The sequence below is a fragment of the Panicum virgatum genome, chromosome 5K, assembly GCF_016808335.1.
Source record: "Panicum virgatum strain AP13 chromosome 5K, P.virgatum_v5, whole genome shotgun sequence".
NCBI lineage: Eukaryota > Viridiplantae > Streptophyta > Magnoliopsida > Poales > Poaceae > Panicum > Panicum virgatum.
The window spans coordinates 60,097,858-60,121,374 of NC_053140.1; the positions used below are offsets into that span (position 1 = coordinate 60,097,858).

The 23,517-nt window shown below is 50.0% G+C and overlaps 1 pseudogene; it reads left to right on the forward strand.

Moving 5' to 3' along the window:
* Positions 1-22,207: 22,207 nt before the first annotated feature.
* On the forward strand, positions 22,208-23,250 carry LOC120710822 (annotated as a pseudogene).
* The last annotated feature ends 267 nt before the right edge of the window (positions 23,251-23,517 follow it).

The window sequence follows — 23,517 nt, forward strand, 5'->3', positions numbered from 1 at the left end:
AACTCCTCGAAATCGTCGAAGTTCTCCATTTCAAAGTTCTCTTCTGAGCAACAGTTTAAGCAAGAGTGAGTACACTTATGGTGGGTACTCAGGAAGTGGGGGAACATACAAGGTTAAACAAGAAGGGCTAAAGGTTTGCAGCGGTTAGCAATTTTAGTTGGTCACATTTTATTAGCAAGCACCTATTAATTAGGTATAAGTTTATACCAACCCACTTAAGCATAAGCATAAAGGATCCAACAACAAAATCCAAAGAACCAGGATTTAATTACTCTTCAAGTTCAATTATCATGTGAGGGTCCAGGCCGCTCTTAACCGTGAGCATGGCTGATATATCAGTTTTCACTCTGCAGAGGTTGTACACTTTCACCACAAGTCGCGTAAAAGTTCCGAAGAACTTTGAACCCAACCATGTGTGGTTGCATAGGGACGCTACGAGGCCTTTACAAAGATTCTCTAATAAGAAGTAGTCCGCTAAGGTTCCGGAGCAGTAGCAGAGCATAAGCCTCCCTAATGGGCATAGTGTCTTAGCAAAGCCCACTTCCCAAGAGGACCAGGTTATACACCATCAACCACCGCCCCTCTTGCCCTTTCGGTAAGACTGCTTCAAACTAGAGTTTCTAATTAATTAGCCAAGACCATAGCCAAATAGTTCTTGTGGTTGCACTGTTTTCCTGAGTGGTTCTCTATGTACCAATTAATCGAAGTGATCTTGTTCCCTTAACCATGATAAAGCCATATTTAATATTTTTGAAGATTATACCAACCAACCCAAGGTAAAGCAACTAAGCAAAACTACCCAACAAGATAGTAAACCCGGTGTTCAAGGTTGAGGTAAAAAGACTAGGTAAAGTCCTTAATAGGTGTTCCCGTCAAGTTTATGCATAGAACAATAAAGTAAAGGTGAATTAACATGCTATTAATAGGACAAATCAAAATATGCAGAGGGGGAAACCACTTGCCTTCCTCGGCTAACTGCTGAAAATCTTCCTCGTAAGCTTGCTCTTGATCACCCTCAAACGGCATGTCGTCTACACGATCACACAAGGAAAGCATACAATACAAATAAGAAACAGCACATAAAACAGTAAAAATAGTACTGGAAAAGGTTAAAAAGGTGTAGAGCGCGAAGCAAGGATCGTGTGAGCGCAAGAATTGCTGAAAACGGAGTTAAAACGTGAAAGATATGGCTAAAACAGTGCACCAGGGGCTTGTTTGTGAGAGTTTAGAACTTCCAGGGGCTAGCTACAAAGAAACCGGGGGCTAAAAACCTAATTAAACCCTATACGCAGGGGCTAGCATTCAAAAATAAGGTCCAGGGATGGCGGGTTCTAATTCTTGGAAGCTCAGGGGTTAAAATAGAAACAAAAGGACCTTTTTGGAATTATTTTTGAAATGATCTGGACGGCGGGTTGATTTTGGTAAAATCTAGGGGTTCATTTGCAAAAGGGTGGTGGGCGGCTCAGATCCGGCTCGTGTTTGGTGCAGATCCGTTGGATCTAGATCCGACAGTGCGGGGGAGGCGCTAGCGGCTTGGCTCGCTCGGCTCGCGGCTCAGGGGAGGTGGCGGCTCGGGCGGGCGGCGCAGGACGCCGACGGCGAGGCGGTTGTGGCCGCGGGTCGCCAGAGTTCACCGGAAATAGTGCTCCAGGGCTCAGTTCGGGTGGAGGAAGCGCCGGGGAGAGACAGAGGATCGTGGGGAACTCGTTTCAGGGGTCCAGGGGGTGCGGCGGTGGCCGGAAGGAGGTGCGCCACGACGATGGGCGGAGAGGGAACTCCGGCGAGCAATTCCCGTCGGGGTAGAGCGGGAGCGATGAACATGCGGCGAAGGGACGGGGCGGAATGGTGGATCGACGGTGGCGGCGTGGCTCAGTGGCGACAGAGCTCGGCGGCGGCGGGGCTCGGTGGCGACAGAGCTCGGCGGCGGCGGCGCTGGCTGCTATGCAAGAGCGAGGGAGCGTCGCGGAGTGCAAAGGGGAGAGAGGGGAGGCTCGAGCGTGGGTTTTATAGGGGAAGGGAGGGTTGGTGCGCCCGGGAGCCAGGGAGGAGGCGGCGAGCTCGTTGGCGGCAGTCACGGCAGTGAATGATGCGGCTTCTCCGCGCGAGGAAGGGGGAGGCGCGTCGCGGGGCCGTTATGGCCATCAAATCGGCGATTCAAAGAGGGCGCGGCGAACTCAGAGCCACGGTCATGGGCGCGTCCACGACGGAAAAAGGGGGAGGCACCAGAAAAGGAAGGTGCGGGAGGTAGGGGACGACGCTGACAAACGGGCCCTAGGTGGAAGTGAGTGAGAGAGAGAGAGAGGGAGGGGGAAGGCGGGTTGGGCCAGCTGGGGTTGGTTTGCTGGGGGATGGGTTGGGCCGCGGGAAAGAAAGAGAGGGGTTGAGAGATGGGTGGGCTGGGCTGGTTTGGGAAGAGAGGAAGAGAGGGAAAAGTTTGTTTTTTTTTTCAAACTTTAAACACCTTTTGATCAAATTCTTTTGAATTCACAATCTGAAATTTTTTGGTGTTACAGTGAGACCACCAAAAGTAAACATATGCAACCCCTTTCTCCGCGGCCACTCGACTACCCTAGGAGTTGGGTGCGGGTTCCTGTACTTTCGATGCAAAGCAGTACTAGGCTTACCGGTTTCGACTACCTCCTACTCCCGGCATGCGGTTAGTACAATATCAAACTCGATCAGCAGGGCCAGACAACGGACGGTCCTTAACCGACACAGACGGGGCTAAACATTCCCCGTCCAGTCTCCAATTCCCTTCCTTTCCTGCATATTCCAATATTCCATATATTCAAATTATAGAGACATTCTATATCTCGCGAGTAACAGGAAATTACTCGACTCTAGAATATCCTATATCTCGCGAGTAACAGGATATCACTCGACTTCTACCGAGACATATTAAGCATAGCCGCGCTACCGACCTACACATACTAGTATAAGGCTCATGGAACCTAGGGATCATGCAACTAGGGTTTCAAACAATTCCTGAAACGTAATGCACAAGTAATATATATATATAATGTTTTATAATTTAAAGTAGTGCATGCATCGGGGCTTGCCTAAGGGTAACACTAAGTTAGTGTTAATACTAGCAAGGCCTTGGGCCCTTCCGACCATTGGGCCGGGTCTTCACAGGTTCCTTCCTAAGCCTGCTTCGTTAGCTCTTGGGCTTCACGGCTACTCTGTTCCGCAGTCACGAGATCGCATGCAGCGGAATCTACTTGTATGCACATGATATAAACTAATGCAAATATGATCTATATAATTACAGAGCAACCAATAACCGAGAAAAACGCTAACAGTTTGCACTCTCTACCTCCTATTAATCCCAACTCGGCTACTGCTAATACCGGTCTGACCGGCCTACAAAACCGGTCAGACCGGTCGTGACTGGTTGAGACTCTGAACCCAAAATCCGAATTATCCGAACGTACTCTCGGAGTATCCGGACTCCCAAGCCTGGAGAATTCGGACTCAAACCCGTAGTGTCTAGACCACCACAAACCCGGAGTATCCGAACAAATGGCCCGACTGTCCGGACCCCTACCGGTCAGACCGGTCCAAGCACTGGTCAGACCGGCTGGCCTAAAACAAACTCTAAGTAAGTCGTAAAACACTGGTATAGCTTTCTATTTTAATTTAACATAATTCTTCTTAATTGTAAAATATTTCTTAATTTCTAAATATACTAACACATGGAGAAACCAACTAACACCTCAAACTATATTTTCTAGACATGAAACTTTTACAGCAGACTACACATTCCTAAAACAAGCCACTGCCCTAGTTTCATAATTTTTATATTAACATATTTGCCGAAACTAATTAAACACGCCTAAAAAACAACCTAAACTTTAACGGAGGCAAAAAGGTCATTTCACAAGAATTAACATTTTTCCCCTGGAGATTTAGATCTAAACATTCAAACAAAACTAACTTTGTATTTTTAGAATTTTTCCTCGAATTGTTATGCAACCTACGAGTTTTCGTCAAATGAATAAAAGGGCGCCCCCGGTCAGACCGGTATATACAACCGGTTAGACCGGCCTGAGACGATAGCCATGGCACAGGGCCATGGCCGGCGGCGCGGCGAGCGGCTCTCGCCGGCGGTGAGGCAAGACGGCGGCGGTGCAGGGCGGTGCGGCGGCCAACGTTGCCGGGCGAAGCCGGCGCACGCGGCGGCGCGACGCAGGGGCAGCGCACCTGCAGCTTGCAGCGAGCTGTAGAATAACGTACGGCGGCGGCAATGCCATGAACAAGCGCGGAAACTCATGGAACATGCAAGAACGAGGAGAGCACGAGCATCAGTGTCTCACCTAGCTTCGATTTGAACTGCTGGACGAAGAAAACGGTGGCCGGAGCTAGGAGTTCGACGTCGACGTGGAGCTCGATGGCCATGGATGGCCGACGGCCGGAGGATGCTCATTTCCCGGCCGTACGGCGGCCGGAGCTCAGTTCCAAGGGGCTGGGGAGGGAGTTAGGGAGGTGGGGCAGCTGTGGTTGGCGGCGATTTGAAGATGGTTGGGCGGAGGCCGGGGATTTGGCCGGCGAGAGCGAGCTGCTCGAGCTCGGTTTGCCCCTGGCGCGGGGAAGAAGAAAGGGAGAGGAAGAAGGAAGTGCCGGCTTGGAGAAGCTTCGGGAGAGGGATAGGGACATGGTGAGGCGACGACGGCGTTGACGCCGCGGATGGCCGGCATGTGGCGTCGCTCGCTGGCGGCGATGCTCGACGCGCGGCAAGCAGCGCAACCGGTCGACCGGCCGGTCATACCAGTCGGACCGGTCGGAACCCAGGACGTTACAGTTTCGATCCACGAATACCGTGGTTTATTGGGATTTATCTGACAGACTGCTAGATTGCATCATTTTTAAGTGCGTGGTAACTTGATTATCTATTGAGATGATAGTTAGCGTACTTAAATCAGTTTAATTTGGACAGTTCTGCCACAACTACCATCCACTCGATGTCGATGACCAAGACCACACCATCGCCATTGTACATCGCAAGCATTGCGTCTATGTTGACGTGAAATCAGTATATGTTATGCAACAACGAGGGGTAGTCGTGTGGCTATTCCGGAGGTGCCGGGCGAGTAAGTTTGTTACCGTAGATGTGTATCAGTTTTTGTGCAGCTTGATGAACGGGTACGAAGCTAGTCCCACCACTTCCCTTCGTCAGGCCCGTTTCATGCCTGAACGAGTAGAGTACTGAGGCAGAACTACAGCTCAGCAACTCAGCGAGGCAGAACTCAGGCAGAAGTTGGAGGCCCAACAACTCCACCTTTTGATTCACTGCAAAACCTGGCCCGAGCATACCATCTTCCTCTTCCCCAGTCCAGCCATGGCGTCAACTTATTCTTCCTAGATCCGCAAAATACGGGACCTCCATCCCTCCTGTCATTGGCGTTGAGAAGTCCAATTGCCGGCGCAGAAGACTCTACGCAAGGAGGCTCTTCAAACCAGGACGACAATAGGAAGGTGCTTGGTGCCGCGTCGTCCAGTCATAGGTAAGGACGCACGGTGGACAGCGGCATCACCCCCAAATGTTTGACGGGCAAAGCATCTCAACACGTAACCATATACATTGTTTCTTTCTGTTTCTTATAGTCATGTTGGGGATTGGACCTTCGGGTCAAGCTCTCACCCTCGGAAACGCTCCCTAACTCGTTTGCAGGGCCCCAACGAGAGGAAGCCAAGCATACCCGAAGATGTCGGATGGACACTCAGAAGCACAAGCTCAAAGACCAATACCTTCGGTGGCGAAGGATATCGCCTTCGTCCGGCCGAAGGTGACGAACGGTTGCTCAGAAGCACAAGTTCGAAGACCAGGACCTTCGGGTAAAGGGATCAACTTCGGGAACGAAGGTGACGGCTGATCGCTCGTTGATGGAACCTTCATGGCTGTGGCCCCCCGGAGCTCCCCGAAGGATATGAAAACCTTCGCCTAGTGCAGGCGTGCGTGTAAAACGTGATTACGTGAGAAGGTCGGATTTGTACACCTGAATACGTGAGAAGGTCGGAGTTGTACACCTCTAACCTTGTAATTTTACCCTGAAACCGGTTGTAAGTGAGATGTAAATGAGTTGGAAGGGGGCAGTTTAGGGAAACCCGGCCGAAGGCAAGGGGTATAAATAGCCCCCTCTCTCCACAGTGTAAAGGGTTAAATTTTCTGATTATTATTAGAGAGTTCAGCACCTACTTTCATTGCCATCTTCATACTGTTCATGCTCCCTGTCTGGGCGTCTAAGAAGCTAAGATTCCAACAGCAGCGCTCACCGTTCCAGCTCGAAAGACAACCCACGATGGCCCCAGTGAAGAAGAAAGCCACCGCCGGCACCACAAGCACCTCCACTGAGCCTGGCCGTTTCCTCGATGGCCCTCAACCGCAGCACGAAGGAGCCAACACACGAATTGAAGACATCACCAACGAAGCTGCTCTTCATGGAGATCCGGTTGATAACACTGAAAACACCGAAGCTCATCAACTCACAGAAGCAGCACTCAAGCGCAAGGCCCTTGAAATGAAGAAAAAGAACATCGAAGCTCAGCTTGCCACCAAAAAGAAGGCACTGGACCAGGCAAACAAGCTAGCCGAGGCTAGGCGCAGGCTAGCAGAGATGGAGGCAGAAGTTGAGAGCCTGCAGAGGGCATACCAAGAAATGCCCGAAGGTTCATCCCAGCAAGAAAACCGCGTCATCCTCCAGACAGCCTTCGCTCACAATGAAACCAAAGGGCACCACCGGTCAACCTCCCATTTGACCCGACCTCGCCACTCTCAGTCGCTCTGCAGCGAATTTCATGGCCGCTCGGCTACAAGCCCACACAGCTCCCCAAGTACAACGCTACAGCAGATCCAACTCAGTTCCTCATGGCCTACGAAGCAACCATTGCCTCTGCCGGAGGTGACGACTCCACCATAGCCAAGTCCTTCGTCATGGCCTGCGAACGTTCTGTGGCCAACTGGTACTCGTACTTGCCTCCGCAATCAATCAACAACTAGTATTAGCTGAAAGGAAGGCTCCTCCAGGACTTCCAGGGCTTCAGAAGGCTCACTACCAACACTGTGAAAGACTTCAAATGCCTCCAGCATGACCGTGAGCCTCTCTATGACTATTTCCGGAGGTTCGTCCAAAAGAAGGCTCAAACTCCAAACTTCCCAGAGAAAGATGCTATAGAGAAATGCATCGAGGGTCTCCTGCCTGGCCAGCTTGCTTCCCACCTCATAAAAGAGCCCCCGAGGACTCTAGAGGAGCTTTATTCAGAAGCAGAAAAGTACGCGAAGTCAGACGCCGACCACCGCAGAAGGGTCGAGCAAAAAAGAATCATGCGTCAGGCAGAAAAATACAACCAGCAAACATGGCTGCAAGAGAAGCAGCCAGCTCACCAGCTCATCTTACCTCTGGAACCTTTGCATGAAGATGAGGATCAGATAACCTTCGATCCCTTCATAACACCGCCAGAATCGGAGCCCCAACGCTCAAACGACAAGCAACCTTCGTCCGGGGCACGAGGCAGAGGTCGCGGCAGAGGAAGGGGCCGAGGTTGCGGACCTTCGCGCGAACCCAAAAAATTCTTCTGCCACTTCCACGGGTCTGACTCCGACCACAGAACAAACCAATGCCCGGAGAAGAAAAAGACCCTCGACAGAATAGAGTCCGAGAAAAAAGCCAAGCTAGTTGGGCACACTACATGGCCCCAGACTCCACAAGCTCCTCAACAAATACAGTATACACAACCTTCGTTCGCTCCACCCCCCACATTTACCCAAGCATACCTCCCACCCATGTTCAACTACCACTACAACCACAACTGGCAGCCGCAGCCAAACCCGCAAACACAACCCAGTCAACCTACCACCCAAGCTCAACCAACACAAGAGCAGCTACCACCACCCCCAGCCCACACATCAAAACAAGAAAACCAAACCACAAATGGCCAACCCGCGGCACTGCCAACCTTCGGAACGATCATGCCCATTTCCGGAGGATCCACCCTACACTTCGATAACAAGAGACAGCGCAGAGACTACTTCAGGCAAGTCCATTGCATCGTCTCCGAAGGTCCAACCAAGAGAACCCAGTGGTCACACTCTCCGATCACCTTCTCTGAAGAAGATGTCAACCTCATCAGCTACCCACACACAGATGCTCTTGTCTTCGAGGCAAACATTCAGGGCTGGAGGATTGGCAAGATACTGGTTGACACTAGCAGCTCTGCAGACATCATTTTTTCCGACACCTTCGACAAGATGGGCATCGACCGAAATCTGCTTCAGCCTTCGAATATCCCTTTAATGGGTTTCGGAGGAAAGAGAGTGAATGCAATCGGCAAACTGTCGCTTGCTGTGTCCTTCGGAGACACGGCCAACGCAAGAACAGAGCACATCACCTTCGACGTGGTAGAGATGCCCTACCCATACTGCGCAATCCTAGGAAGGTGAACAATCAACAAGTTCGAAGCTATCGTTCATCAATTGTACTTGTGCATGAAGATTCCAGCTCCCGCGGGGGTCATCACCGTCCGTGGGGACCAGCAGCTTGCACGGGACATAGAGCGGGGATACACCCCAGGCCAGAAAAATGTCCACAACCTTCGGACTGAACCTAAGCCTGCTACCTCAAAAGAGCAGCAGAGAGACAACGAGAAAGTCACCTTCGAGGAAGACTGCCAAGTCAAGAAGATCCCCCTTGACGTACATCTACCAGACAAAATGGTAACCATCAACGCAACACTCGAGCCCGAGGAAGAAAAAGAGCTTCTTGAATTCCTCCGCAAGAATCAAGATGTTTTCGCATGGTCCGCCAGTGACCTACGGGGTGTCAGCAGAGATATCATTGAGCATCGCTTGGATATCAACCCAAACATCAAGCCAAAGAAGCAGAAGCTTCACAAAATGGCAGATGAAAAAGACGCAGCAGTCAAGGCCGAAGTTCAGAGACTGCTAGATGCAAAAGTTATCCGAGAAGTCAAATACCCGACATGGCTGACAAACACCATGTCGGTTAAAAAGAAGAATGGCAAGTGGCGCATGTGCATCGATTTCACTGACCTCAATAAAGCCTGCCCGAAGGATGACTTCCCGCTGCCAAGAATCGACAGAGTCGTCGATGATGCGGCAAACAGTCAACTGATGTCTCTGCTGGATTGCTTCTCCGGATACCATCAGATTTGGATGAGGAAAGAAGACGAAGAAAAAACAAGTTTCATAACCCCCTTCGGCACCTACTGCTTCGTGAGGATGCCCGAAGGATTGAAAAATGCAGGACAATCTTTTTCAAAAATGTCTTCGGTGGTCCTGGAGCACCAACTCAGAAGAAATGTTCTGGCTTACGTTGATGATATTGTAGTAACCAGCTCAATAAGAGGCAATCATGTGGCAGACCTGGCTGAAACCTTCGCAAGCCTAAGAAAAGCAGGCATGTCCTTGAACCCCAGCAAGTGCATCTTCGGAGTTCACAAAGGAAAGGTGCTAGGATGCCTCGTGTTCACCAAAGGCATTGAAGCAAATCCTGACAAAGTAAAAACTCTCTGGAACATGGGGGAGCCCAAGTCCATCAGGGACGTACAGAAGCTCACAGGGCGGATAGTAGCCCTAAACAGATTTATCCCTCGCTCTGCTAACCGAAGCCTACCATTCTTCAAGGTCCTTCGCAATGCAAACAAATTCGAGTGGGGCCCCGAGCAAAGCGAAGCCCTCCAGGCACTCAAAAACCATCTCCAGAACATGGTCAAAATGACCTCAGCTGACCCAAAAGATATGTTGCTCCTGTACATCGCGGCATCCTACTCTGCCGTCAGTGCAGCGCTCGTGCTAGAGAGAGAAACCGAGGGGAAGAAGAAGCAGCTAACAATTTACTTCGTATCTGAAGCTCTAGCTGGCTCGAAGCTCCTGTACTCAGAGCTAGAGAAAATTGCATATGCAGTAGTCATGTCTGCTCGAAAGCTTCGACACTACTTCGAAGCCCACAAGATTATCGTAGTTACAGATCAACCTCTGCATGACCTGTTCAACAACAGGGAGGCTTCGGTCAGGATTGCCAAATGGGCTTTAGAACTATCTGAGTTCTACATAGACTTCGAGAGGAGAACAGCCATCAAGTCACAAGTATTGGCAGACTTCATTGCCGACTGGACATCCCCAATCTTCAAGGAGGAACCTTCAGCCGAAACCTGGACCGTGCACTACGACGGGGCCTGGTGCAACAAAGGAGCAGGAATTGCTGCAATCATAGAATCTCCTTCGGGAGCAAAAACAAGATACGCAGCACGGCTAAGCTTCGGCAAACTCGAATCATCAACCAGCAACACCACCGAGTATGAAGCCTTGCTCCTGGGCCTTCGCAAAATAAAAGCCCTTGGCCATCAAAATTTCATAGTCAGACAGACTCGAAGGTCATCAGAGACCACGTCGAAAAAGAAGGTCATCAGAGACCACGTCGAAAAAGACGCAGAGGCAAGAAAACCAAAACTAATCGAGTACCTCGACGCCATCAAAGCCATTGAGAAGCATTTCAAAGGCTTCGACATCGTCCATATCCCGAGGCATATGAACGACGAAGCTGACAAACTGGCAAAAGCAGCATCTAGAAAGGAACAATTACCCTCGGATGTATTCTTCGAAGAAATCACAGAACCTTCGGTCAAGCCGAAAAAAGAAAAACAAGTTTCAGTCATCTCACCAGAAGATTGGAGAACACCTATAATGGAGTACCTTCGAGGAAACATCGAGCTGTCAAATGAGAAAGAGGAGAAAAAAATGTTCCAGAGGGCGAGGGGCTATCCGAGGGAGAGTTGTTCAAGTCAGGTGTCACCAGCCCATTGTTAAAGTGCATCTCGACAATCGAAGGAATCGAACTCCTCAAGGAAATTCACTCCGGGTTTTGTGGATCACACATTGGCTTCAGCCAACTTGTCTCCAAAGCCTTTAGGCAAGGATTCTTCTGGCCAACGGCGCTGAAGGACGCTCAGCACATAGTGAAAACATGCCCAGCATGCCAAATGATGGGCCAGAAGTCCTCTAAACCTTCGGAGTCAACTCAGCTGATACCTCCGATTTGGCCTCTATAAAGATGGGGAATTGACCTAGTTGGACCTCTACCCACAGCTCAGGGCAATTACAAGTACATAGCAGTTGCTGTTGAGTACTTCACAAAGTGGATCGAGGCCAAGCCACTCATCAACATCACATCAGAAACAATCAGAAAATTCTTCTGGCAGAACATCATCTGCAGGTTCGGGGTCCCAAGGGAGATCACTGTCGACAATGGCAAACAATTCGATTCACAGCTCTTCAGAGAATTCTGCTACAGTGTGGGCACGAAGGTAATCTTTGCCTCGGTGTACCACCCGCAATCCAACGGGGCCTTTGAAAGAGCCAACGGCATAATCTTCAGCAGCATCAAAAAGTGCATGTTTGATCAGAAAAAGGGCAAATGGGCTGATGAACTCCCGAAGGTCATCTGGTCGCACAACACCTCAGAATCAAGAACAACCAAGTTCACCCCATTCAGGCTACTCTACGGTGCCGAAGCAATGACACCAGAGGAGCTCAAAAACCGAAGCCTAAGGGTAACCCACCAAGTTGAGGCCATCCCCTCGGACGACAAAGACCTCATGGAGCTAGACATCCTACAAGCCTCGGAAAACCTAGAAAAGTATCAGCAAGAAACCACGAAGTGGAGGGACAAGAAGGTCGTAAAAAAGAGCATCACAGTAGGAGACTGGGTCCTAAAAAGAAAGCCAAACACCAAAACCTCCGGCAAACTTCAATCCAAGTGGGAAGGGCCATTCCTAGTAATCAAGAGCAACAGGCCAGGGTTATATCACATGTCTGACGCCGAAGGCAATGAGCTGCAGCATCCTTGGAATGCAGATAGCCTTAAAAAGTACTACATTTAAGATTGTGAAAAGGCCGCATCGCGAAACTATAAGCGATCGCGGACCTTCGCAGACTTTTTTAGTTCTTTTTACTTTGTAAAAGGGCCGTACTCTTTTCCTCACAGGGGGAAACTCCACACCGGACGTGAGGTTTTTGATGAGGCGGACCCATTGTAAAACATTTCAATGAAATGAATTTCCCCCAAACAAAGTGTCACCTTCGCCTAAGCAGCCCAAATGGCAAGCTTCGGCAAGCATCTATATGCTACACAAAACAATAAGTTAACAAAGTATACAGAATCCGTAAACTTTGCATACTTATCCAAACGAACGCCAAGGGGCTTCGACCTTCAAAAAGGTCCGAACCAAAAAACCTTTGGCACAAAAGGCACAATAAGTGCAAAACAAACGCCAAGGGGCTTCGACCTTCCAAAAGGTCCGAACCAAAAAACCTTCGGCACAAAAGGCATAAAAAGTGCAAAACAAACGCCAAGGGGCTTCGACCTTCAAAAAGGTCCGAACCAAAAAACCTTCGGCACAAAAGGCACAAAAAGTGCAAAACAAACGCCAAGGGGCTTCGACCTTACAAAAGGTCCGAACCAAAAAACCTTCGGCACAAAAAGTGCAAAACAAACGCCAAGGGGCTTCGACCTTCAAAAAGGTCCGAGCCAAAAAACCTTCGGCACAAAAGGCACAACAAGTGCAAAACAAACGCCAAGGGGCTTCGACCTTCCAAAAGGTCCGAACCAAAAAACCTTCGGCACAAAAGGCACAAAAAGTGCAAAACAAACGCCAAGGGGCTTCGACCTTCAAAAAGGTCCGAACCAAAAAACCTTTGGCACAAAAGGCACAACAAGTGCAAAACAAACGCCAAGGGGCTTCGGCCTTCAAAAAGGTCCGAACCAAAAGACCTTCGGCAATAAAGTCACAAAATGTGTAAAAAGAACGCCAAGGGGCATCGGCTTTTTAAAGGTCTGAACCAAAAAACCTTCGGCACTAAAGTCACGAAATGTGCAAAAAAAACGCCAAGGGGGGTTTCGACTTTAAAGACGAACCAAACCAAAAGACCTTCGGCAAAAAACCAAAAGAAAAATACCCTCAGAAAGATCGAAACATGGATGCCAGAAAGGGGGGAGACGTTTTTCCTTCAAACCCCTCGGCATCAATTACTCGATCCACACAACAAAAAGAACAAAACCCCCCGAAATCAACAGCGCACAAGAAAGGGGGGAGACGTTTTCTCAAAAAATTCGAAATTTCCTCGCGTTGCCTCGGTGGTAAACAAATAGTCTAACAAAGTTACACAAAAGAGAACTCACCTTACTACACAAAATGCCTCCGGGCAACAGCTCGTTAGGAAGGGGGGGAGACGTTTTTCCCAAAACAAAACCCTAACAAGCGTTGCCTCGAAGGATGCACATCACAAGGCACCTCGAAGGATGCACATCACAAGGCACCTCGAAGGATGCACATCACAAGGCACCTCAAAGGGTGCACAAAACACAGCAACTCGAAGGATGCATTCAAAGAGTCATCTCAAAGGATGCCCGAACAAAGGCATCTCGAAGGATGCACATAGAGAGGGAGCCCGAAGGATGCGCAACAAGAAGCCCCGGGAAAAACAATCCCGAGAGTATATACACATCGAGAAGCAACGCGAAGCTAACATTCGAACGAAAGAAAAAAGTTTACAATGAATCACGTCCGGACCAGCACAAGTATTCTGCAACGCTGCATCCGGGACGAGCAAGGCTGAAAGCCTCCCAGCTCATCGAAACCCTAGTGTTGTTCACGTCCTGCAGCATGGGAATATTTACAAACAAGTTCTAAAGCCCCCAAAACAAACCCCTACAAGCTAATCTTTACACCTGAGCTCTCGGCGATCCGTCCGCTTCGCATCCCAAAGGAGACCTGCTCGCTTCGTGTGTCACATCGGCCCCCGAAGGTTGATCAGGATTTAATTCCCACACAAATAACAAAGTTTTACCACGAGAAAGCCAAAAACCAAAAAAACTCAGAGCCATCTGAAAGAAAGCTTACCCCCGCCGCAGCAACCGCAAGGGTCCTAACAGCGACCTTCCCCGAAGGCTCCCAGAAGCGCTCGAATTATGCAATCTTGACATTCTGAATCCTATCAACCTCTTCGGACAAACCCTCATAGGGAATGTACTGAAAGTCCCCTTCGATCTTAGAGAAGTCGACGGCGCCGGCACGGAGAAGGTTCCCAACAAGCCCCTCGAAGGAGACGGACGCCGTGTTATCATTCGCAACGCTCATCACCTCCCGAGCCCCTCGAACTCTGATAGCAACCAGTCCAAAAGTTGAAAGAAAACTTGGGGACCTTCGGCCGGCTCAGGCAAGGGCAAAGGCTTCGCTCCAAGGGAAGCAAGAGCCTTCTTGTACTCTTGGTACACCGCGCCGGCCCGAGCGGCAACCTCCGAGAAAACCCCCTCGAGCTCCGCCACCCTAGTTTGAATCGCCTCCAACTCACTAACCTTATCCTTAAGAGCTTTCTTCTCATTGGCGTCATCCTCTACCGTCTTCCGAAGGTTTTCAAGAACCCTCTCGTTGTCCCTCGCTGCCGCCTCCAGCCAGGTACACTTCCCCTTCAGTTGTGTATTCTCATCCCTCAAAGCAAGAACTTCCGCCTCAGCCCGCCGTAGCTTCTCCGATAGGCTCAGGTTCTCAGTGGCGCTCTTGACCCGAAGGTCAGCGTCCGCCTTGGCCTTCTGCATCAAAATACGGCTAGCGTGGGCAAGCTTCTTGCTCGGGTCTGCCACGATGAATGCAGCATCGGAGGTGGACGTTTCTGCCATGGCTGCATTAAACTATGAATCAAACACAAAATTACCTTCGGGGACAACAAAAAGTGAACAAAAGCTAAACACAATCCGACCCCGCCTTACCCTTTTCAGGGGGAAGAATCCCAGTCGTTCCAGGCCTGTGCATCACCGCCAAAAGTTGCTTCATCGACGCAGACATAGCTGCAAAGTAAATAAAAAGAGGGACCCTCTCAGATCACAAACAAACCAAGGGTTGTCAAAACCAAGGAAACAAAGCTTACCGGCTTCATCGAAGCTCAACCCCTCCAGAACATCCACCTCCCTATCCGAAGGTAGAGCTGAGGCTCCGCCTTGGAAATCCACGCCCCTGAGAGAGAGCAGCGTCTCACCAACCGCGATCTCCTCCTCGGCACCCGCCGCAAGGGAAGGTGTGGCGACCGCCGCCGTCGGCGCTGCATCCTTCGGGACACCAATCACAGGCCCAGTAGGCCTAGGCTCAGGCAGCCTCGGAATGTCCGCAGGCTTGGCCCCAATCTTGACAAGACTCTGAATCCTCCGGCGTTTCATCGTACCTTCGGAGGAACAGTGAAGGTTAATCAGAGCTCTCGCCACCTCAACCCGACGGCCGGAACCAAAAAGCATGGTCCCGTACTAATCGCTGAGATCATAACAGGATCTAAAAAGCCTCCCCTCGGGAACTACAATGTCCCCGCCCACCGTCCCCATGAGCTCTTACATGAATGAGGGCGTACCGCTGTCGCCCGAAGAAACCTCCTCATCTTGCGCCTTCCTCTTGGCGCTCTCAGCTCTCGCAATAGAAACCTTCGTGCCCGAAGGTTTCCGACCGCGCCCGCAACCTCACATGCCAACAGCCCCGGAGCTCCCCGCCTCCTCCACCTTAGCCTTACCTCTAGACTTCGACCCAGGAACCTCCGAACCAACGTTCCCCGGCGGAGTCATTCTTGCAACGGCGTTCGCCGGTACCGACCGAGCCTCGTAGGCCACGCCCATCTCAGCCAAACACTGGTTCAACCGAAGATTACCACCGCACACCTCCACCAAAGAATGATACTCCTTTTTGTTCTAAGGACCCAGTATCTCCGCAGCCTACCGCTCCAGCTCACCCACAATAACTTTGTCACTGGAACCTTCGGGCCTTCGAAGCCCAAAAACCAGAGAAGTCACATCATACTTCAAACCAGCAAAGCGCTTGCGCTCGAACCTCGACGGAGACCAACCAGCAGCTAAAGGCCAAACCTTCGCAGCCAGAAATTCCTCGACAGCATCCCTGCCACCACAAACTTGGCAAGCCATCATGAAGGCTTCAAGACACGATTTGAAACCCGGCCCACGCTTGCTGAAGGCAGGCTAATAGACGTGATCAAACATCTCAATGTCCAAAGACAGCATATACTTCTCCTCGACAGAACCTTCGGGATCAGGGAAGCCAATCTTGGCGTAAAATCAGTATCCCAACCAGTTCCCCTCCCACTTGTTCTTGTAAGCTGTCGAGAGCATAACCTTCACTAGGCCGGTCCTTTTGTTCGGCTTGCGAGGAACGAAGGTGCAGCAGCCGTTTTGAACCTCGCTAGGCTCGGCATCATCATCTACATAGGCCTTACGAGGCTGTCAGTGCAGCTGAAAAAGCCTACAAAAGGCATCCACGGACACTTCCCCTCCGAAGGTCCGCTCCACCCACAGAAACATGGCCAATGCAACAATCCCATTCGGGGTAAAGTGGTGGAGCTTCACGTTAAATGGCTCCAAAAGCTTCGGCACAATTGGATCCATCGGAAGCCTAAGCCCCGCCGTAAAAAAATCCTTAAAGACCACAACCTCGGCGGTCTCCGGTACAGGAATCACTTCTGCCCCTTGAGGGCGACAAACCCCCTCGGCGAAATAGCCCTTCGAAACGTAGAAGTCTATCATGCTCTGAGAAATGACAGATGGCTCGAAAAGCAAAGTCTTACGTTTCTCCGGAGCCATTAGTTCCGACACGTCCGCGGACACCGCCGAAAGGCTCTTGCTGGACTGCTGCTGCTGCTGCTGAGAAGGCTGTGAACCACCCGCCTCTCCTTCGGGAGCTGGAACAGAGTCTGCACGAAGAACCGCCCTCTTAATGAATGCCATATCTACACAAAAACGAAGAAAGGCAAATTTGGAAAAAGGGTTCAAACGAACCTTCGATCAACCTCGCTGTTTGCTTAGTACGAGCCATGAACCACAAATCCACTTACACCGAGGAAAACGACCAGCTTGACCACGCACGAAAGCGGAACCTTCGAAAGAAATGCTTTATAGTGGAAAGCGCCGAAGGTAAGCAAAACTCGAAAGGGCACAAAATTTACCCCCCCCCTCCGCTTATATAGGCGAGGGAAAGCAACAGTACCAACAGTAAAATCGAGGAGTCGGCCGCCCAAGCGGCGCAATAGGAGCCCGACACGTACACCACCAAAACTGACTGTTACAGCCGGCGGTTCGGGAGACGTTTTTCCTCGGGAGCTTCCCGAAGGTTACATGCAATCTTCTTCTTCAATGCGGGTTCGGACCGTCGGCTTCGGACCTCGCCCTCGAGGGGCTACTGTTGGGGATTGGACCTTCGGGTCAAGCCCTCACCCTCGGAAACGCTCCCTAACTCGTTTGCAGGGCCCCAACGAGAGGAAGCCAAGCATACCCGAAGGTGTCGGATGGACACTCAGAAGCGCAAGCTCAAAGACCAATACCTTCGGTGGCGAAGGATATCGCCTTCGTCCGGCCGAAGGTGACGAACGGTTGCTCAGAAGCACAAGTTCGAAGACCAGGACCTTCGGGTAAAGGGATCAACTTCGGGAACGAAGGTGACGGCTGATCGCTCGTTGATGGAACGTTCATGACTGTGGCCCCCGGAGCTCCCCGAAGGATATGAAAACCTTCACCTGGTGCAGGCGTGCGTGTAAAACGTGATTACGTGAGAAGGTCGGATTTGTACACCTGAATACATGAGAAGGTCGGAGTTGTACACCTCTAACCTTGTAATTTTACCCTGAAACCGGTTGTAAGTTAGCTGTAAATGAGTTAGAAGAGGGCAGTTTAGGGAAACCCGGCCGAAGTCAAGGGGTATAAATAGCCCCCTCTCTCCACAGTGTAAAGGGTCGAATTTTCTGATTATTATTGGAGAGTTCAGCACTTATTTTCATTGTCATCTTCATACTGTTTATGCTCCCTGTCTGGGCGTCTAAAAAGCTAAGATCCCAACAAGTCAGCTTCTTAAAGTCTTTGTGTATCAGAACTTAGTGGTGATCTCATTCTCATCATATGCCAGTACAATGATTTGCTCAGTCAAATGTAAAACCTGAGGGTCTCGATGCTATCAGCTCGCATAAAAAAAAAAACTCGAGAGCACTCTGATTATCTGAATTTCATGTTCTGGTTTAACTCGAGAGCACTCTGATTATCTGAATTTCATGTTCTGGTTTGCGTTGTAGAATTGGGCTCCTCCGATTTCAGTCGATCAGGCATCCTACATACGTAAGGTTTGTCAGAGCACACAAGTTGCAACTGCAAGAACGTGTCAAACCTTTCCATCTATCCAGTTAGGCAGTTATCACTGTAGGATCCAGAAAATTTGTTGGAACGTCATCTACAACTATCATTCGGGTATGAATGCTAACATCTGACAGTCAAGAAACAAAGCGTTCCCGGCTCTGCGCGAGGTGGTGGAGCGCCTCCATTTCTTCCTCGTCCGGCGGCTGGAGCATTTTCCAGCTGCTCGTCGTTGAAGACCTTCTTGAATACGTACGCTATCCGCACCGAGCAACCGGACCTGGGCTCCAGCCCGCCGTATGCACCCATCTAGTCTAAAGCTCGCCAAGCGTGGCGATGGAGTCTCTCTTCTTTGGATGTGACTATGAGCTGCAGTTTTAGATTAGTTTGGCTTTTTTAGTTTAAATTATAAGTCCCGTCATATTACATGTTTACACACCAATTAGAAGTATTAAATATAGACATATTACAAAACTAATTTTATAAGTCGTAACTTAATCACGAGACGAATCTATTAAGCCTAATTAGTTCATAATGTGAGCACTGATTGCTATAGTAACCATCCATTAATTATGCATTAATTATACTTAATAGATTCGTCTAGCGTCCTAATTACAACTTATACAATTAGTTTTATATTAAATTGGCATCTAAACGAATTGAGATATAATTTTTCGATGTGATAGCAACTTAAAAAACCAAACGAGACCTTAAACTCTCTCCTGTATGCACATAGAAAGAGAAGAAATATAGATGGAGCGATGGAACTCATCTGTCGGCTGTCGCTGAAAAGAAAAATACTACAGAGGGAGAGCTAGATCGAGATTGACAAGTATTACTATAGTCCGCATAAAAAAGTACTGAGAATTTGAAAATGACTTGGGCTAACAGACAACTTTGTCTCATGTGTTGATGAATTCAGAACAGAGGAAAAGCCACGATGATGATCAAGAGATGGCTCCTTTCGTTCTCTCTTCCACCTTGACAAAATATTATGTCTTAATTCAATAAGCTAGTTGACTTGGCACCATTGAAGAAGATCTATCCCTGGACGGTAAATCAGATACCGACCGCTTTGCGCCGGCCGCCATGCTGCTCGCAATTGACCAGTAATAAAGAAGAACGAAAGGAAACCATCTTTCACTACGAAAGACAGCGAATTTGCCGTCTGTTTTGACACACGGCAAAGGCCGATATGTACATGGCAAAGTATTTGCCGTGTGCCGCACACGACAAAGAATACACGGCATTCAGGCACCGGCAAAACCGGCCAATACACGGCAAAGCCTTTGTCGGGTGCAAAGCTTGGCCCACGACAAAAAAATAGAATTCAGTAAATGTGACGTGGGGGGGGGGGGGTGAGTTTGCCGTGTGCCCTGCCAACATGGCACACGGCAAAGATTCAAACTTTGTCGTGTGCTGAGATTTTTGCACACGACCGTGTGCCATGGTAAAAGCACACGGTAAAGGTCCCAGATTCAATTTTTTTGTTGATTACGTATATGGTACCTCAAGCATTTCATATATATCACAATGACCATTTTATGTATCAGAATAAGCATCAGAGGCATTTGATATACAGATACAAATAAAGTCTTGTTTCGTTCATGACAACCACAAGTACAAGTCGAGTCCATACAAGTTCAAACAAATCAAGTCCATACAAATCCATACAAGTTGGTACAAAGCAAGTCCATACAACGTAACTCACGGGGCCGGCGGCGGCGGCGGGTGCTACGGCCACATCGGCGGGGGCGGCCATGTAGGCGTCAGCGACCAAGCTTGCTGCTGCTGCTACTGCTGAAGCCAAGCCACCTATTGAAGCGGTGGCCACACAACCTGTTGAGGTTGCTGAGGCTGCTGAGGTTGCCGCACCGGAGGCAAGAAGTTAGGATTTACTAGCCCATCATTGGATGCCGCCGACTGATTCTGCACATAAGCGAATTCAAAGTATTGCATGTGTTACATAAGAACTAAATTACGGGCATTCAAACTTAGTTATTCTAACTGTATCCTAAGTTGCGATCATGTGTATTGTGAGAAACGAAACTACAAGCATTATCCTAAGTTATAAGTCATTGTAGATGTATCATAAGGCATTATTTTTAAGTCATTCTAGATTAATGCTAAGTCATTAAGACGAATGAAACTCGATAGGAGTCAAAGCCACTTATGGTAGGAGGAGTTTCTGCCCGAGGAGCAAGTGGGGCCAGAGGGAATTGTGAAGGCGAAATACCCATCGCCGAGCCCAGGCTTTGCATATATGTTAGAGCTTGATTCAATTTTTACTGCATCTCGTCCTGCTCGGCCTGCCACCTCTCCTCTGCCGCCTCCTGCCGTGCTTGAAAGGCTACTTCCATCTGGGCATACAGGATTTGATCCCAGGGTGAGAATTCAAAATGTATGTAAAAATGGAGGAACGACGGATGAAACAAAAATAACCTTGACAACCTCAATCTGAGTCTGTGTAGTGTCTGGCCGTGGGCGTATGGCCGAGCTTGAGCTAGTACTCCTAGCTCGAATCTGCGAGAGAGTGGGAGTGTAAGTTGTCGCCAAACCAGTACCGTCCATGCTTCTTACCTCCTCCCGCCCTCATGACGACTTCTCCATCAATAGGCTCATTGATCGGATCAAACTCCGGTCCATAAACTTCTTGTGCCATCGAGGTATACCCACTGAGACGGTTGTGGATGCTTGCGTTGCTGTACGCTTCGAGCGGATCATGCGGGTTGAAGGTGACATCGGACGTCGCCTTCCCTTTGTGGGCCAAATAGTATGCCTGGACTTGGAAGCAAGGCACACCACCATGTGCCGCCGACTGCGAAAAAAGGAAGATGATTAGAAATTATGCAGAATTGAGCGTTAGAATAAAGAAATTAATTCACATACATATCTAGCCGCGTACGCCTTGAGGTTACGGTTGCTCTGATGGTGCGATGCATCTGGCATCATCAAACGCCGCTGCCGGGCAGCCTCGTGCATCTCCAGCCATTCTTGCGAGCATCACCGGTCCACTATCATTTCCCAGCACGGATGATCCGAGGCAATCCACCACGGAGACACCTGCACATCATCAAGTTATGACATGTAAGAAGAACAAATGGAGCATAGTTGATTTAAAAACAAATGAAATTAAATGACTAAATATAGCAAAAATAACGAGAAATATATCAAATTTTAACAAGGAGTACAATATATTGTATATGTATAGCAGAAAAAATTGAGAGTGCAGAATCTACTATTTTTTTCATAATTTTGTCATGTGTAAAAAATCAGACACACGGCAAACATTGCTTCTTTGCCGTGTGCTAAAGTTTTGCCATGTGCTTTCTTTTTCAGCACATGGCAAACCTCGACGTTTGTCGCGGGTTAGAATTTTGCCGTGAGTTTTTTTGCTCCGACACACGGCAAACATCACGTTTGCCGTGTGCTGTTTCTACTGGCACACGGCAAAGGACAGATTTGCCGTGTGCCCGAGTTTACGCATACTGCTGCAAACATTTTGGCACACGACAATCTGGGATTTTCGGTAGTGGTTCCCCCCGCTCGCACACCGATCCACATCCATCACAAAACAATGAGCGAACTGGTCAATGCCTAGCCCCTCAGTTATAAAAAAAAACAACTTTCACTTTCCGAGGAGTATTTATATTATAAAATAAATAGTTTAGAGTAGTTATATAATATATTTTTATACAAAATATATTTTAACATATAAAATGTTTTTAATTAAATTCAGTTAAATTTAAAGTTATTTGACTTTTGGGAATTTGATAGTTGCATTTTGACTGAGGGAGCTGGTAGCTAAGCATTGACTTTTGAGAATGCCGCGACGGCGACGCCGCATGAGCCGGCCGGCATCCCAGGACCCATCCACACCACAAGCGTCCCGCGTCAGGACAAGCCGGAACAAGCAAAGGCAACTGCCCATCCTACGGAGGAGAATCCAACGCAACTACCATCATGCTCACGAATGCTATATATACCTGTCAGGAGCGCAACTACCATGGACAACGATCCATTCGTCTCCTGCCCCAGACCACCAAAAACAAGCTCGCTGGCTATGGCGGCGAGCGGCCGGAGCAGGGAGCAGCGGTGGAGCTTGGCCGGCAAGACGGCGCTCGTCACCGGAGGGAGCAAGGGGATCGGGTGAGTTGATATACTCACTTGTTACGTCGTCGTTGCGATCGCCGGATTATTATTACTATATATTGATGATGCTTCGGCCTGCAGGCGCGCCGTCGTGGAGGAGCTCGCGGGGTTCGGGGTGCGCGTGCACACCTGCGCCCGCGGCGACGCCGACCTGCAGGAGTGCCTGCGCCAGTGGGGCACCGACGGCCGCCTCGCGAGCGTCACGGGGACCTTCCCCGCCTGACGTCGCGGTGCGCGCCGACCGGGAGCGGCTCGTGGCCGCGGCGCGGGAGGAGCTGGGCGGCCGGCTCGACATCTTCATCAACAACGCCGGGCAGACCATGTTCCGGCCCGCCACGGAGACCACGGCGGAGGAGTACGCGCGCCTCATGGCCACCAACCTCGAGTCCTGCTTCCACCTCGCGCATCCACTCCTCGTCGCGGCGGCGTCAGGCGGCGCCAACGCCATCAGCGTCGTCAACGTCTCCTCCGTCGGCGGGACTATCTCCTACCCGGCGATGTCCGTGTACGCCACGACCAAGGCCGCCATGAACCAGGTCACCCGGAGCCTCGCCGTCGAGTGGGCCAAGGACAACGTGCGCGTCAACTGCGTCGCGCCGGGTGGCGTCCGGACAGACATCGTCAGCAGCAGCGGCGTGAAGCTGGACCCGGAGGTGGCGCGGAAGATGGGCGAGGCGGAGATGGCGCGGGCCCCCCAGCGCCGCATGGGCGAGCCGGAGGAGATCGCGTCGCTGGTCGCTTTCCTCTGCATGCCTGCCGCCACCTACATCACCGGGCAGGTCATCTGCGCCGACGGTGGCCGCTCCATTGCCGCCTAGCCAGTAGGCCTTGCTAGCTGCTGTTAGCTGCATCGACGACGCTTGAATTGGCTAGCATGATTAAACTTGTCGTCTCGTACGTTCATTTTCTAAAAATAAATTAATTAGGGAAATTTGTGTGTGGGACATTGCCAAAGAGTGGATTTGTACCAAGCACACTACCAATGCCGATTTTGTTTCTCACACACCATGAAAAAGTGGCTTGGTGTGCAGCACACCGCACCGAATAATGTAAATGTTTGTAGCTCAGATAAAAAGCGAAAAGACCATATTGCCCTCAGCAAGCCCAAGCTGCGTGCCGGTCTGCTCGCCTGCCCATTCCGCCGTGGCTCGCCGCCGTCCCCTTGCCCGCCTGCACGGCCCGCGGC